The following is an 18590-nucleotide window of genomic DNA, read 5'->3' on the forward strand; positions in this document are numbered from 1 at the left end:
ACCAACCACTATTCACCCTCACAAATTAACACCTCAACCCTGGCACACCAAATGCACCAGATATCTGCAAAAATGCTCACGTACGGCTGAGCGACACTGGAGGAAATCACGCTCTAAGGCAGACTTCCTCCATTTCAAACTTATGCTCTCATCCTTCAGTGCTGCCCTTTCTCTTGCTAAACAGTCATACTTCAAGAACCTCATCTCCTCCCAGTCTTCCAACCCCCGGCGCCTCTTTGCCACTCTCAACTCACTCCTCTGCCCACCTCCACCTCGTCTCCCTTCCTCACTCTCTGCTCTTGACTTTGCCACTTACTTCACATCCAAAATTGACTCCATACGTCAGGACATCACATCACACCAGACTATCAGTAACCAGCCTTCTCCCAACCCTTACGAACCCTCCCCATCCCTCGCACCAACTCTGTCATCTTTCTCCCATGCATCTGGAGAGGAAGTCATGGCCCTCATTCGTTCCTGTCCCCTCACCACCTCCCCACTTGACCCAATCCCCTCCTGCCTCCTTTGCCACCTCTCTTCTTCTGCTTTTTCCCATCTTTCCCACCTTCTCAATCTCTCCCTCTCATCAGGCACTGTCCCCTCTGCCTTCAAGCACGCTCTCATCTCTCCTATTCTTAAAAAACCTACCCTTGATCCAAACACTCTCTCCAACTACCGACCCATCTCTCTCCTCCCTTTTGCCTCCAAACTCCTTGAGCGTATTGTCTACAACCGCCTTACTTCCTTTCTTTCCTCACACTCACTGCTTGACCCATTCCAGTCTGGCTTCCGTCCTCTCCACTCCACTGAAACTGCCCTTACAAAAGTATGCAATGACCTCCATTCTGCTAAATCTAAGGGACACTACTCTCTACTTATTCTACTTGATCTCTCTGCTGCTTTTGACACTGTGGACCATCCTCTCCTACTGCAAATCCTTCACTCCATTGGTCTGCGTAACACAGCCCTCTCTTGGTTGTCGTCCTACCTTTCTGACCGTTCATTCTCTGTCTCCTCTCATGACTCCACCTCCCCCTCACTTCCACTAACTGTAGGGGTACCCCAAGGTTCTGTCCTTGGTCCTCTTCTCTTCTCTCTCTATACGTCCTCACTAAGTAAGCTCATTAGTTCTTTTGGTTTCCAATATCATCTCTATGCTGATGACACTCAAATCTATCTTTCCTCTCCAGACCTCTCCCCTACTCTCCTCACTCGTATCTCCAACTGTCTCTCTGCTATCTCTTCCTGGATGTCCCAGCTCTTTCTTAAACTTAACATGTCTAAGACCGAGCTGATCATCTTCCCTCCCTCCCGCATAACCTCACCTCCTACAATCTCATTATCTATTGATGGCACTACTATCTCCTCTACCCCCCAAGTGAGCTGTCTTGGAGTAATCCTTGACTCCTCCCTCTCCTTCAAACCACACATTCAGCACCTCTCACAAACCTGCCATTTTCATCTAAAAAATATTTCCAGGATCAGACCCTTTCTGACCCAGGATGCTACTAAGTTAGACTCTTATCCACTCACTGGTCATCTCCAGACTGGACTGCTGTAATCTCTTCCTGACTGGCATTCCTGACAAATACCTCTCTCCACTCCAATCTATCCTCAATGCTGCTTCCCGGCTCATTTTCCTCACCAAACGCACTACGTCCACCTCTCCTCTCTTACTAGTCCTTCACTGGCTCCCCTTCCCTTTCAGAATCCATTTCAAGCTTTTCACACTTGCTTACAAAGCCCTCACCCACTCCTCTCCCATCTACATCTCTGATCTTATCTCGCTTTACACTCCCACCCGTCCTCTTCGCTCTGCTAATGCACACCGACTCCTGCCTACGGATTACTTCCTCCCACTCCTACCTCCAAGATTTTTCACGTGCTGCACCACTTCTCTGGAATTCCCTACCTCTCCCCCTCAGACTCTCCACCTCTCTACAAAACTTCAAACGGGTTCTCAAGACCCACTTCTTCACCAAACCCAGCCAAATCTCATCCTAAACCTCTGTTCCACGCTCTCTATGTACCCCATCTGTCTCACCCCTGTCTGTCTACCCCTCCCTTTTAGAATGTAAGCTCTCACGAGCAGGGCCCTCTTCCCTCATGTGCTTACTCTTTTCTTACTTTAATAATCTTCAGCTGCACCAAATCCAGCAGTCTTCTGCCACCTGATACTTATTCCAGTGTCATCTGCTGATGTAGCTATGTTTATTTACCCTGTACTTGTCCTATATTGTCGTCAACTGTAAGTTGCTGTTTTCCTGTTTGATTATTTATTTATGTACTCTGTAATTGGGCACTGCGGAACCCTTGTGGCGCCATATAAATAAAGGATAATAATAATAATAAATAATATAATATATAGCAGTACGGTACAGTAGGCTACTGCTCTACCTACCTCTGTGTCGTCAAGTATACTATCCATCCATACCTGTGGTGCATTTTAGAAAAAAACATGTCTCGGCAGAGCAATCTATAAATCCATAATTTTTCAGACAGCAACAGTGGGTATTGTAATAGTCACCCAATCCATCACTTTTATAGGGTTACATGCACCCACATGCTACAGCCTGTCTTAATAATTTTACTGTCACGCTGTGTGTGTTTGTGTTTTTATTTGGGTATTTTTTGTTGTTGTAGAACTACAGGTACCAGCAAGCCCGTTATTTCCCCGCCTGCTGGTACTTGAGGTTCTCCAAGTACCAGCAAGCGGGGAGGCTTGCTGGGCCTTGTAGTTCCACAACAAAAAAAACAATATTCTTTTTTTACACACATGGCTATCAGCCCGGCACCCACCACCCAGGGGTGCTGGGGACAGCCTCGGGCTTCACCTCTGGCCCTTGGGTGCCTCGAGGGGAGGAACCTCTTGATTTAAGGGGTCCCCACTCCTCCAGGGAACCCCGGCCAGGGGTGACTAGTTGGAGGGGTAATGCCAGGGCCGCAGGGACCTACATAAAAGTGTCCCCCGGCTGTGGCATTATCTCTCTGGCTAGTGGAGCCCGGTGCTGGTTTTAAAAATATGGGGGACCCCTACATCTTTTGTCCCACGTATTTTTGGAACCTGGACCGTTCTAAGAGCCCGGTGCTGGTTGTCTAAATACGGGGAACCCCTGTCCATTTTTTCCCCCAGTATTTAAATAACCAGGACCGGCTCAAAGAGCCCGAGGCTGGTTATACTAAGGAGGGGGGACCTCACGCATTTTTTTTTAACCCATGCAGACCCTTCTCCTTTAAGTTAATGGAAGCCCTGGACAACAAAATTGCATTCATGTCCTCCTCCCTCACCCTTCCCAGTCCCAAACACTCATTTTTTTTTTCTTTAAAAATGTATAATATATAACAAGAACAATGAGCAGGCAGGCAGCGGGCATTGGCGGCATCGGACTGAGATAGAAATTAGTGGTGGAGGGCTGGGTCAGTTGATTGTGGGAGAGTTTGTAAGCCATTGGCGGTGGCAGCGGGTATCGGCTCAGAGGCAGTAGCGGGCATTGGCTAAGGGTCATCGGCAGGATTCGGCGGAAATTATGGCTGTAGTGCCTCACTAGCCACTGACCTCACCGCACGCCACTGTGGGACAGATGTAACATGCAGAGAGAGGTAGATTTGGGAGGGGGAATGTCCTAGCATAACTGTTAATTGCAGTGTAATACTGTAATTCAGCTGTGCAGCATTTGTGGCTAAATGTCAAAGAAGCCAGTATTTACCCTGCATGCAAAACAATAAATGTATTTGAACATACCTCCCAACTATACCAATTTTTGCAGGACAGTCACTTTTTTGGGGAATGTCCAGCTAACCCAAACAACCCCCCCCCCCCTGTGGGGGCCGCAGTGTCCCATAGTCATGTGGAAGGGGGGGGGGGGTGGAAGGCTCCCTGTAGCTTGTTGCTCTGCAAATATGCACATTGTGGGTAATTCAGACCTGATTGCTAGGGTGTGTTTTTTGCATCCCTGTAATCAGGTAGTTGCCGCCTACAGCGGAAGGGAAAATTTGCTGTGCAGGTGTGTGATCACATGTGCACAAGAGCTGCACAGCTCAGCACTTACTCAGCCATTGAGGTGACGTCACAAATCCTCCCACAAAACGCCCGGTCCCTCCAGGGTTTTTCCGGACACTCCCTAGAAACATTCAGTTGCCACCCACACAAACACCCTCTTCTTGTCAATCTTCTTGTGATCTCCGGACCGTCGCACTTACGCATTGTGGCGCATACGCATGTGCAGTGCAGACCTGATTGCCCGCTGGGTGAAAATAAATTGAAGCGATCTGGTCTGAATAAGCCTCAATGTCTATTCACGGGAGACAGAGGGGCTGGGGCATGGCCAGCAGCTCACAGAGCACCTATAATGACAAAAATGGGAGACATGGCTCATGATCGCGATATACCTGCGAAGGTACGCCCTCTACTGATTGACAGGCAGAGGCATTCGCATTTTCTGCGGGGCACCCGGAGAAAATGTAGGCACACGCACAGGATGGACCCTGCGTATATGCCCCCATCCTCTTCATAGTTTTTGCGGTTGGAACGCGTATTACGATCCAAACTGAATTAGGCCCTATGTCTTATATACACGAGCAGTGTGAAAATGGGGGTAATTCGATGGGGGTAATTCCAAGTTGATCGCAGCAGGAATTTTGTTAGCAGTTGGGCAAAACCATGTGTACTGCAGGGGAGGCAGATATAACATGTGCAGAAAGAGTTAGATTTGGGTGAGTTATTTTGTTTCTGTGCAGGGTAAATACTGACTGCTTTATTTTTACACTGCAAATTAGATTGCAGATTGAACACACCACACCCAAATCTAACTCTCTCTGCACATGTTAAATCTGCCTTCCCTGCAGTGCACATAGGTGGTCATTCCGAGTTGTTCGCTCGGTAATTTTCTTCGCATCGCAGCGATTTTCAGCTTAATGCGCATGCGCAATGTTCGCACTGCGACTGCGCCAAGTAAATTTGCTATGCAGTTAGGAATATTACTCACGGTTTTTTCATCGTTCTGGTGATCGTAATGTGATTGACAGGAAGTGGGTGTTTCTGGGCGGAAACAGACCGTTTTAGGGGCGTGTGGGAATAAATGCTACCGTTTCTGGGAAAAACGCGGTAATGGCTGGAGAAACGGAGGAGTGTCTGGGCGAACGCTGGGTGTGTTTGTGACGTCAAACCAGGAACGACAAGCACTGAACTGATCGCACTGGCAGAGTAAGTCTCGAGCTACTCAGAAACTGCACAGAGATGTCTTATCGCAATATTGCAAATCTTTCGTTCGCAATTTTAAGATGCTAAGATTCACTCCCAGTAGGCGGCGGCTTAGCGTGTGCAATGCTGCTAAAAGCAGCTTGCGAGCGAACAACTCGGAATGAGGGCCATGGGGGGTAATTCTGAGTTGATCGCAGCAGGATTTTTGTTAGCAGTTGGGCAAAACCATGTGCACTGCATTTACGAACAGATGATTTTTTATATAAATTTTAAAATGTTAGTAAATGTGTGTTTTTTTTTCAACCTGGAAGCCCAACATCGATTAAGATCGATCTTAAATAGACCCCTGGGTTTTAAGGATAACCATGGTTGAGTCCAATGGTTAATTCACATTGACCGAAGTTCTAATTAAGTCACCTGTGCTCAAGCATGATATCCTTAAAATCTGGATTGCAATGACAGCATTTGGGAACTATGCCTAAGGGTTTAATTTTTACATTTATCCACTGACAATAAATCTACCTACAATATCCCTGTAACTGTTATGATTACAGTATTTCACTAAATAATTTAATTTGCTGAACCTTCTGTAAAAAGAAATATTAAGATGCTGTAATTCCCAGATGCAGCAAATTTGTTAGCTAGTGGGCAAAACCATGTGCACTGCAGGGATGGGGGGGGGCAGATATAACATTTGCAGAGAGATTTAGGTGGGTTATATTGTTTGTGTGCAGGGTAAATACTGGCTGTTTTGTTTTTACACTGCAATTTAGATTTCAGTTTGAACACACCGCACCAAAATCTAACTCTCTCTGCACATATTATACACCCCCCCCCCCTGCAGTGTACATGGTTTTAGCTAATAAATTTGCTGCTGTGATCAGATCTGAGTTAAGCCCTATGTATTTGGCACTGGCAAAGGGTTAGAGGCCTTGCTGTAGAGCTCACACCTTTCTTATCATGCATTGTAATATTTCCTGTGTCCTGATGTTGTGCTCTCTGCTCCATCCAAGTAAACAGCAATGTAGCGTGGCTATCAAAGAGCGTGAAGATTGCAGATTTCCTGGGATTAATGCTAAAGAATGCTATTATAGAGGCTGCTGCTTTAATTCAAGTGTCACTGGGGTTAAATGGTGTTTTTAACCTTAAAAACACAGGTAGAGTATACAGTACAGTGGTAGAGTGGGAGCATGTAGTGCTATTGATTACAGATTTGATGGAGCTTAAACATGGATAAGGTCCATAGCTATAAGAGTTTATCTTGTGTATCCTTTATTCTTAGTCATGGTCAGATAAGATTAGAAAATACCATTTATGTGGAAATTTCCTGTTAGCTGTTTTAGCTAAATTGCACCAGTTAAAAAAAAAAAAAAAAAAACTAAGCTGCTGTAATTCCTGGATGTTTCCTTACTGCATCAACAGGAAGTGACAAGAAACAATGTAATGTGGAACCGTACAGCAGAAGGGATTGCGGCTACCCCACAATAAGTGCAGCGGAATGTAAGAAGAGGAATTGTTGCTTTGACTGCAGCATTCCCGGGGTTAACTGGTGTTTCTTCAAGTCACAAGGTATGGAGCTGCTGTATAGTTACTGGCAAGTCAGTAGTTGTATGATGCTCACACCCAGGGCCGGATTAACAATGGGGCGGATGGAGCTGCAGCTCCAGGCCCCCCATTGCAAACAGGCCCACAGGAGACTGACAGCCATGACAGGAAAATAACTTTTTCCTGTCACAGACTGTCAGCGACTGTCCTCTCTCCCATGCCCCGACGCCAGCACTCTCACCAAGAGCCACAGGACGGTGCAGGCAGTGTGGTGGCAGCATCTCTCCCCCAGTCTCTCCTTCTCCGGGGTCCTGACTGATCCTGTCACTCACAAGCTCCGCCCCCTCAGACTACACGAGGAGCTGCTGCTGCTGCATGAAGCCTGGTAATTGTAAGTTGTACAATGGCTTCTGGATAAGTAGCATCGACTGCTTTGTGTGTGTAGTGTTTGTGTGCATGTAGTGGTGTGTATGTATGTACATGTGATGTTGTGTATTGTATGTGTGTTTGTGTGTACTGTATGTCTGTGTAGTGTATGTGTGTAGTGTGCACTATGCACTATGTGGTGATGTGTGTGTACTGTCTGTGTGTATATGTGGTGGTGTGTGTGCGTGTACTGTGCATGTGTATATGCATGTGTATATGCAGTGGCGTGTGTGTGTGTATGTATATATATATATATATATATATATATATATATATATATATATATAGTGGTGTGTGTAGTGATGTGTTTGTGTACTGTATGTGTATGTAGTGTATACTGTGCGTGTGTATATGCAGTGGTGGTGTGTGTACTGTGTGTGTATATGTGGTGGTGCGTGTTTGTTGTGTGTACTATGTGTGTGTATGTGGTGGTAGGCAGGGATAAAAGTGAAACAACAAATGAATACCTAGCGCTTATCAAGGCATCAAAACTGTTTGGCCAATCGCTATATTATTGTATGTAGAATTCTCATGTAATGCTGCAGTACTGTGATGCCAGGGTTAAGTAACAACAAAAAAAGGTAATAGGAATACTTAGGGCGTGCCATAACATATTTATTAAAAATGAATATTACTGTACATACACATTATGCACACATAATAACAATACTGTAAGTCATTAAAAATATATTAAATGAACAAGACTTGTCTTATTTCTAATCATTAAGGTTACCCAATAATCGATGGTATCCAATTCTAAAAAGTGCCAAATAGAAGTTTAGTTTCAACAGTTGTATTCTGATAAAGTTAGTGCTTGTTTATTCCAGCAATGTCAGTCTCTGGAGGGGGGGAGCCTGACTGTACGGCACAAATAGGTAAATGTATTATAGCCGCACGCATCATGCCGCTATAACACTTCCTGCGTCGCCTCATTACTGAGGCGAAGCAGGAAGGGACATCAACAAGATGTATTAACATCTTGTCTGCCGAAGCGCTCCCCCCTCCGGTGATGTACCCCTGAGCACACAGCGCGTCAGCTCAGTGCTGACGCGCTGCGTCTCCTACCCGGCCGGCTCCTCTGTGCATGCGCAGGAACTCGTTACTCAGGTGAGAACTTCAGCGCAGTCCGGTGCCGGCACCCGCCACAGGCAGCGACAGCTCTGTACCTGCTGTAGTGTATGGTGCAGGTGTATGACACCTGCAGCTGTCCAAATCGACAGCTGCAGGTGTCGGAATGGTCAGCGATGCTGACCGTTCATATATTGCCCGCGCATATCCGCCTGCTATGTTTTAGATAGCCGCACCGCAGCCATCATACATGGGGGAGAAGAGGTATAACGCACATCATGTGCGCTGATACCGCTTCTCCCCCATATTGCCAGATCATACATTTACCCAAAAAAGAGCACGGCGCTATGCTCCACCTCCTAGATGTTACACTTATCCCCACAGCAATGATGTAACGGAATAACTTTTACGCTGACAAAAGGAGGTCGCCGGGGCTCTGTATGTAACGTACCAGCGCTATGCTCCACCTTTGATGTTTGTAGTTATTGTACAAAGTTACTGTATATCCAAGATGCTATTAACAAACATTAGGAATGGAGAAGGCCAGCAGCTGTTAAAGTACTTTACCCACGATGCTGTGGGGATAAGAGTAACATCTAGGAGGTGGAGCATAGCACCGCGCTCTTTTTGAACCGTACAGTCAGACGCCCTCTCTCCAGAGACTGACATTGCTGGAATAAATAAGCACAACTAACTTTAATGGAATACAACTATTGAAACTAAAATTCTATATGACACTTTTTAGGATTGGATACCATCGATTAAGGATTTCTGTCCATAAACCCTTATTAGGTAACCTTAATTATTTGAAGATAAAAGGAGTCTTGTTCAATTGTTCAGTTAATATATTTTTTATGATATATTGTTATTATGTGTGCATAATGTGTATGTAAAATAAATTTTTTATAAATTTGTTATTGTGCTCCCTAGGTATTCCTGATACCTTTTTTTGTTAGGGGTTAAAGTGTATCAGAACGGGGCAGAACTGCGTTTCCGTCAGTTGTATGTGGAATAAGCGGCACTGCTACCATGGGCATTTATTATGTGTATAAGCGGCATTGATACTGTGGACGTTAACATGTATGTAAGTGGCACTGCTACCACGGACATTTATTATGTGTATAAGAGGCACTGCTGCCACGGGGAATTATGTGTATAAGGGGCATTCCTACCGTGGGCATCATTATGTGTATAAGCGGCACTGCTATTTACAGGGGGTTTCCTTTTGTTTGTTAACTTTCACATTACACTGTTGATATAAGTGAAGTGGAGATGGCAATTAAGGTGACTGAAGGAAGGCCACACCCCCACACCACTGATCATGCCCCCCACACCACTAGCCACACCCCATGTGGCGGTGCACAATTAGGCCCTTTGTAAATTTCAGCTCCAGGCCCATGTGGACCTTAATCTGGCACTGCTCACACCTGTTAAGCTGGATACACACAGAATGCCCTACACAGGGGGTGAAATGAGCGCCCCCCCCCACCCCTCGTACGCTCAGTACACATCACGCTGTGCTGAGCGGGGGGAGAGATGTGTGCTGAGCAGTTCGCTCAGCACACATCTCTCCCCAAAATCGGGCCGTGAATACGGACCTTTAAACTGGATCCACACTTAGATTATCTGTCCAATTTTTTTTTTTTTCTAGTTGAAACAAAATTATGCTAATATGTGGCAGCAAATGACAATTGACCATTTGCTCACAAACACTGGAAAACATCCAAAAATGGTCATTTAGATAAATTGGTTAAATCCATTTCATTTAGCTAATTTATCCAAACTACCTTTATTGTATCTTTGTGGGTGAATGATGTGTGGGTCAGTGTTGAGGGTGGTGGAGGAGATGGGTAATAGGCACAGCAGGGTGTGGACAGTCAAATAGTGTGCTTAGAGGTTCAGAGTCATTGTATGAGACTCTGGCAACAGTGACTTGATGAGTCTGGTGTCCATAGGGTGGGACGCACTAACCTTTTTATGCTATTGAAATAGTTCTCCTCCTGACCGACGCAGTTCCTTGCTCCGAGGTTGGTGTATTGTCCTGTTGCAGCGCCTCTCCACTGTGGTCACAGTGAGCTGTGTGGTGTTGCTGGCGCATGCCAATCTCCCCCCAACCTCCCTCTGGCATTTCAGACCTACGTACGCATGATGGGATCTTGTATGATATGCGCGTGTGCTGTAGAGATGAAAGTGGCGGTGAGGAGGCAGATCGTGAGATGGGGAAACTTTGTGGACTGTTAGCGAAGGGGAGCACTGGGCAATCTGAGTTGCAAAGAGGGCAGCAGAAGAGGTTATTGCATGTGCACTGGTGACAGGTCCATCCTTGGTGGCTAGCCTCAGTGGTAAAGGGGTACATGAGCTAGTGTCCCTTGGTCAGCCATGTACCATGGCCACCTCCCTACCTCCTATATATTCTCCCTAATCTGTCACTTTGTTACGGTCTGCTGCTGGCACTGGTGTATCGTCCTGCAGATGCCGTCTCCGCCCATTGCTGTGACTTCCCCCAGAGTTAGCCACACAGAGTGACAGATCTGGGAAAATATATAGGAGATCATTACTTTCACTTGCAGCCTACCTTATTTTTTGCAGCCTAGCATGCTCCTGACCCCTTCTCTCACTAATACTTATACAACATTCATGAACTCATCTTAAGGTTTCTTTATTATTCAGTCACACTGTCTTGGATCCAAACCATTTCCTGTGGCATTGCAGTCAAACAATTGAGCTATTTACCCTTGCATAGAAAGGTATAATCTAAGCTAGAGAATTCTATTTGGAGCTCACCTTGTACTTTGTGAAGAAATAATCAGCATTGTGGCTGAGCAGATATATGGAGTGTGTGGCTGCACACTGCATTGATCTGCTGAGTTGCAATGCTAATAATATTTTTTTGCAAAGTACCAATAGCTTCATATAATGTTCACAATTTTTATGCAGGATCAAGTAGCTCAATGGGTAGGGTGTTATTCCTGGGTTATATAGCGCTGGGGTACCAGTGTAGCTTGCACCAGTTGTTATAACACGGGAGAGTCCAATGACAGAAGAGACGGTCTCGGGCTGCGGGAACGGCGCTTCACTGGCGCCTGCTGTGCTGAATAATTACCCGACTTCCAAGCTTTATGAGTCCACGCCTCCAAGTGCCGTATGCAGACACCACAGTCACGGTTGTGTTCTCCCGATCTCCGTTTAGTCCACGGATATTACCGCTAGATGATGGTATATTTTGGGGCTGCAAATAAGGCTGGTATAAGGGTCCAATGACTCTCCCGTGTTATAACAACTGGTGCAAGCTACACGTAAGGCTCCAGTGTGGAGCGGTTATTTTGCACAATATCATCTCCTTTGCCAAGTGGCAGCATATTGAGGAATTCCAATATATAACCACTTATAAATATGTTATCTACTACATGGGTGCGAATTACAGCTGGTAAATTGATTTTTTAATCCAATATATGGACTGATTTTTATTTTTGAAAATTTCTCTGTGCACAGAGTTTATCTAAGATCCACCTCCTATAGCTATGCAAATATATTGTTAGTGATTTTATTTGACCGGTCTAATAGTTTATTGTAAAGTGTATATATATATATATATATATATATATATATATATATATATATATATATATATATATATATATATATATATATATGTAATAAAAAATATAGAATATATGAAATTATTTATTTGTTTTTATTGAACTTTGAGCCATATCATACTATTTATAGCGCAAGAGGAGATTAGTTCAGTGAACTGATAAAGTGCAAGGTGATAAAGTACAAGCCAGTCTGCTCCTAACTGTCATTTTTCAAACCCAGCCTGTGACATGGCAATTAGGAGCTGATTGGCTGGTACTTTATCACCATGCAAATTATCATTTCACCAGGTTTAATAAATCGTCCGCTTATTCATTTATGTACGAGTAGTTAGAAGTAGAAGAACTCTAACAGAAACCACTAAGCTCATCTACAGCCACACCACACTGTATATGCCCAATATCACCTGATTTTAGGCCTGGTTTGTTCTTGGATGTGAGACCACCTGGGAATACCAGGTGCTGTAGGTAGTTTTATACTACCAACACCGTTCTCTTGATGCATTCTATTTTGAAACTTATTCATTGATGTTGAAGTTAGAAACAGCAAAAATCATCTACAGCCGCATCACACTGGATATGTCCAATCTCATCTGATGATGGAAGCTAAGCAGTGTTGTGCCTGGTTTGTTTTTGGATTTCAAGTCCTGCCTTCTGGTTTGGCCACGGCACCTCGGATATTTACCAAGGTCATGGCCGTGATGACGACCCTTCACCATCAGAGAATCAGGATCCTGCCAAATCTGGACGACTTGCTGATCCCGGTGAACTCCCAAGAGGTTCTCCACAGTTATCTGGAACTGGCGGTCCAATTCCTACAAGTCCACGGGTGGCTCATCAACTGAAAAAAGTCCTCGTTGGTCCCTGCTCGGAACATGGTGCACCTAGGGGCACTGCTGGACACACACAGCCAACAATTGTTTCTGTCTCCAGAGAAAGTCCTGAAAATTCAGGACAGTATCTTTCTCTCTCGCCCAAGAGTGTTGATACACACGGCGATGCAAGTACTAGACCTCATGGTGTCGGCTTTCGATATGGTAGAGTACGCTCAATTTCATTACCGCCCTCTGCAGAGGTTAATCCTCTCCAAGTGGGACGGCCTGCCTCATCGGATAATGTCTCAAATGATCTCCTTGACTCCGGAGGTTCGTCTGACACTGAGCTGGTGGCTACAGGACCAACAGTTGAGCAGGAGCCATCCCTTCTGGATCTACAACTGTGTCCTCCTGACAATGGATGCCAGTCTTTTGGGCTGGGCCACGGTGTTGGAGCAACACTTTCTCCAGGGTCGGTGAACCAGGGAGGAATCTCTCCTCCTGATATACATTCTGGAATTGCAGGCAGTGTTCAATTAATTGACACTGGCCCTGCCTCTAGTACAGAACAGGCCTGTTCAAGTACAATCTGACAACGCCACCACGGTAGTGTACACAAATCATCAAGGCGGCACTCGAAACTAGGCGGCACTCGAAACTGCATGGCAAAGCTGGAAGTATCAAAAATCCTCCGTTGGGTAGAATGTCATCTGACAGCAATATCGGCAGTGTTCATTCCCGGAGTCCTCAACTGGGAAGCGGATTTCCTCAGTCGTCAGGACGTTCACGCTGGAGAGTGGAGAGGCCGCAGCAGAAATGTCTGCACTGGTGTCAGTAGGTGACTGAGGCAGGGATGACTGGGAGATAGTGGGTGACTGAAGCATGTATGAGTGGGAGATAGTGGGTAACTGAGGCAGGGGTGACAGGGAAAGTGTGTGACTCAGGCAGGGGTGACAGGGAGATAGTGGGCAGCATATCTCTGCCTCACTGCAGCAGCACATTCCTGCTTCAATGACAGCAGCACATCCCTGCCTCGCTGACAGCAGCACATCCCTGCCTCGCTGACAGCAGCACATCCCTGCCTCGCTGACAGCAGCACATCCCTGCCTCGCTGACAGCAGCACATCCCTGCCTCGCTGACAGCAGCACATCCCTGCCTCGCTGACAGCAGCACATTTCTGCCTCGCTGACAGCAGCACATTTCTGCCTCGCTGACAGCAGCACATTTCTGCCTCGCTGACAGCAGCACATTTCTGCCTCGCTGACAGCAGCACAGCACTGCTTCGCTGACAGCAGCACATCACTGCTTCACTACCAGCAGCACATCCCTGCCTCACTGGCAGCAGCACATCCCTGCCTTACTGACAGCTGTATATAGGGCCTAATTCAGACCTGATCCCTGCTGTGCATATTCACACAACAGGAGATCAGGTCTGAAGTGCGTGTGTGCTGGTGCCGCAGTGCACCGGCACATGCCAGAGATGCGATCAGCATCTCTGCCCAGTGAGCGGCTCTGCCTGATTGACAGGCATAGGCGATCACTGGGCAGGAGGAGTCGGGCCAGCGGCGTTGTGCCGCCATTTTGGGGGCACAGTCCGGACAACGCAGACATGACCGGACCGTATGGGGGCGGGCCGTGACGGCTGCGTGACCCGGACAGCAACGGGCCTTATTTACTAAAATCTCAGATAAATTTTATGGCATTTATGTGCAGTCTAGTTTGCACAGTTGATAGAGTGTTGATCTTGCACTATCAATGTAAGCCTCACATAGGTTTGATACACATGTAAGTTTGTTTTTATTTTACTACATTGTGGTTTGTGGCTCTATACCATGTAATGCATGTCTTTTAACAGTAGTCAAGTCTTCCAATGTGCTTGTTAGTGAAACCCAATAGATAGCTTTATTTTATTTTGTTTCTTCAAATATTGAATGCATATGTCTTTATAACTTTTTTTTTTTTTTAAATATATATATATATATACATTTTTATTATAAGATTTTCAATGACACAAAACCATCCAAGTTGCAGATTATGGATTGTGAAGGACAAATCAACCATATAAACAATTTAAGCAATTTAAATTGCATGCAGGTAGTAGAATATCAAACTCCTTGGATGAGAGTTGGTCGTAATAAACTAGGATAGAAAAGAATACAGTAGAAAATAAGATTTTAAACCGATCGGTAAATCTTTTTCTCGTAGTCCGTAGAGGATGCTGGGGACTCCGTAAGGACCATGGGGATAGACGGGCTCCACAGGAGACATGGGCACTTTAAGAAAGACTTTAGTTCTGGGTGTGCACTGGCTCCTCCCTCTATGCCACAGTTAGAGAAACTGTGCCCAGAGGAGACGGACAGTATGAGGAAAGGATTTTGTTAATCCAGGGCAAGATTCATACCAGCCACACCAATCACACCGTATAACTTGTGATAAACTACCCAGTTATCAGTATGAAAAAACAACATAGCATCAGTGCAGGACCGATGCAACTATAACATAACCCTTATTGAAGCAATAACTATATACAAGTATTGCAGAAGTAGTCCGCACTTGGGACGGGCGCCCAGCATCCTCTACGGACTACGAGAAAATGATTTACCGGTAGGTTTAAAATCTTATTTTCTCTAACGTCCTAGAGGATGCTGGGGACTCCGTAAGGACCATGGGGATTATACCAATGCTCCAAAACGGGCGGGAGAGTGCGGATGACTCTGCAGCACCGATTGAGCAAACATGAGTTCCTCCTCAGCCAGGGTATCAAACTTATAGTATTTTGCAAAGGTGTTTGAACTAGAGATGAGCGGGTTCGGTTTCTCTGAATCCGAACCCGCCAGAACTTCATGTTTTTTTTCACGGGTCCGAGCGACTCGGATCTTCCCACCTTGCTCGGTTAACCCGAGCGCGCCCGAACGTCATCATGACGCTGTCGGATTCTCGCGAGGCTCGGATTCTATATAAGGAGCCGCGCGTCGCCGCCATTTTCACACGTGCATTGAGATTGATAGGGAGAGGACGTGGCTGGCGTCCTCTCCGTTTAGAATTAGAATAGATTAGAGAGACACTTCATTTACTAATTTTGGGGAGCATTAGGAGTACTCAGTAGTGTACAGTGCAGAGTTTTGCTGATAGTGACCAGTGACCACCACTTTTATTTATAATCCGTTCTCTGCCTGAAAAAAGCGATACACAGCACACAGTGACTCAGTCACATACCATATCTGTGTGCACTGCTCAGGCTCAGGCCAGTGTGCTGCATCATCTATTATCTATATATAATATTATATATATCTGTCTGACTGCTCAGCTCACACAGCTTATAATTGTGGGGGAGACTGGGGAGCACTACTGCAGTGCCAGTTATAGGTTATAGCAGGAGCCAGGAGTACATAATATATTATATAGTGAGTGACCACCAGACACACAGTGCAGTTTATTTAATATATCCGTTCTCTGCCTGAAAAAAGCGATACACACAGTGACTCAGTCAGTCACATACCATATCTGTGTGCACTGCTCAGGCTCAGGCCAGTGTGCTGCATCATCTATATATATTATATATCTGTCTGACTGCTCAGCTCACACAGCTTATAATTGTGGGGGAGACTGGGGAGCACTACTGCAGTGCCAGTTATAGGTTATAGCAGGAGCCAGGAGTACATAATATTATATTAAAATTAAACAGTGCACACTTTTGCTGCAGGAGTGCCACTGCCAGTGTGACTAGTGACCAGTGACCTGACCACCAGTATATAATATTAGTAGTATACTATCTCTTTATCAACCAGTCTATATTAGCAGCAGACACAGTACAGTGCGGTAGTTCACGGCTGTGGCTACCTCTGTGTCGGCACTCGGCAGCCCGTCCATAATTGTATATACCACCTAACCGTGGTTTTTTTTTCTTTCTTTATACATACATACTAGTTACGAGTATACTATCTCTTTATCAACCAGTCTATATATTAGCAGCAGACACAGTACAGTGCGGTAGTTCACGGCTGTGGCTACCTCTGTGTCGGCACTCGGCAGCCCGTCCATAATTGTATATACCACCTAACCGTGGTTTTTTTTTCTTTCTTTATACATACATACTAGTTACGAGTATACTATCTCTTTATCAACCAGTCTATATATTAGCAGCAGACACAGTACAGTGCGGTAGTTCACGGCTGTGGCTACCTCTGTGTCGGCACTCGGCAGCCCGTCCATAATTGTATATACCACCTAACCGTGGTTTTTTTTTCTTTCTTTATACATACATACTAGTTACGAGTATACTATCTCTTTATCAACCAGTCTATATATTAGCAGCAGACACAGTACAGTGCGGTAGTTCACGGCTGTGGCTACCTCTGTGTCGGCACTCGGCAGCCCGTCCATAATTGTATATACCACCTAACCGTGGTTTTTTTTCTTTCTTTATACATACATACTAGTTACGAGTATACTATCTCTTTATCAACCAGTCTATATATTAGCAGCAGACACAGTACAGTGCGGTAGTTCACGGCTGTGGCTACCTCTGTGTCGGCACTCGGCAGCCCGTCCATAATTGTATACTAGTATCCAATCCATCCATCTCCATTGTTTACCTGAGGTGCCTTTTAGTTGTGCCTATTAAAATATGGAGAACAAAAATGTTGAGGTTCCAAAATTAGGGAAAGATCAAGATCCACTTCCACCTCGTGCTGAAGCTGCTGCCACTAGTCATGGCCGAGACGATGAAATGCCAGCAACGTCGTCTGCCAAGGCCGATGCCCAATGGCATAGTACAGAGCATGTCAAAACCAAAACACCAAATATCAGTAAAAAAAGGACTCCAAAACCTAAAATAAAATTGTCGGAGGAGAAGCGTAAACTTGCCAATATGCCATTTACCACACGGAGTGGCAAGGAACGGCTGAGGCCCTGGCCTATGTTCATGGCTAGTGGTTCAGCTTCACATGAGGATGGAAGCACTCAGCCTCTCGCTAGAAAACTGAAAAGACTCAAGCTGGCAAAAGCACCGCAAAGAACTGTGCGTTCTTTGAAATCCCAAATCCACAAGGAGAGTCCAATTGTGTCGGTTGCGATGCCTGACCTTCCCAACACTGGACGTGAAGAGCATGCGCCTTCCACCATTTGCACGCCCCCTGCAAGTGCTGGAAGGAGCACCCGCAGTCCAGTTCCTGATAGTCAGATTGAAGATGTCAGTGTTGAAGTACACCAGGATGAGGAGGATATGGGTGTTGCTGGCGCTGGGGAGGAAATTGACCAGGAGGATTCTGATGGTGAGGTGGTTTGTTTAAGTCAGGCACCCGGGGAGACACCTGTTGTCCGTGGGAGGAATATGGCCGTTGACATGCCAGGTGAAAATACCAAAAAAATCAGCTCTTCGGTGTGGAGGTATTTCACCAGAAATGCGGACAACAGGTGTCAAGCCGTGTGTTCCCTTTGTCAAGCTGTAATAAGTAGGGGTAAGGACGTTAACCACCTCGGAACATCCTCCCTTATACGTCACCTGCAGCGCATTCATAATAAGTCAGTGACAAGTTCAAAAACTTTGGGTGACAGCGGAAGCAGTCCACTGACCAGTAAATCCCTTCCTCTTGTAACCAAGCTCACGCAAACCACCCCACCAACTCCCTCAGTGTCAATTTCCTCCTTCCCCAGGAATGCCAATAGTCCTGCAGGCCATGTCACTGGCAATTCTGACGAGTCCTCTCCTGCCTGGGATTCCTCCGATGCATCCTTGCGTGTAACGCCTACTGCTGCTGGCGCTGCTGTTGTTGCCGCTGGGAGTCGATGGTCATCCCAGAGGGGAAGTCGTAAGCCCACTTGTACTACTTCCAGTAAGCAATTGACTGTTCAACAGTCCTTTGCGAGGAAGATGAAATATCACAGCAGTCATCCTACTGCAAAGCGGATAACTGAGTCCTTGACAACTATGTTGGTGT

This window comes from Pseudophryne corroboree, unplaced genomic scaffold (genome assembly GCF_028390025.1).
Source record: "Pseudophryne corroboree isolate aPseCor3 unplaced genomic scaffold, aPseCor3.hap2 scaffold_1131, whole genome shotgun sequence".
NCBI classification, from domain to species: Eukaryota; Metazoa; Chordata; class Amphibia; order Anura; family Myobatrachidae; genus Pseudophryne; species Pseudophryne corroboree.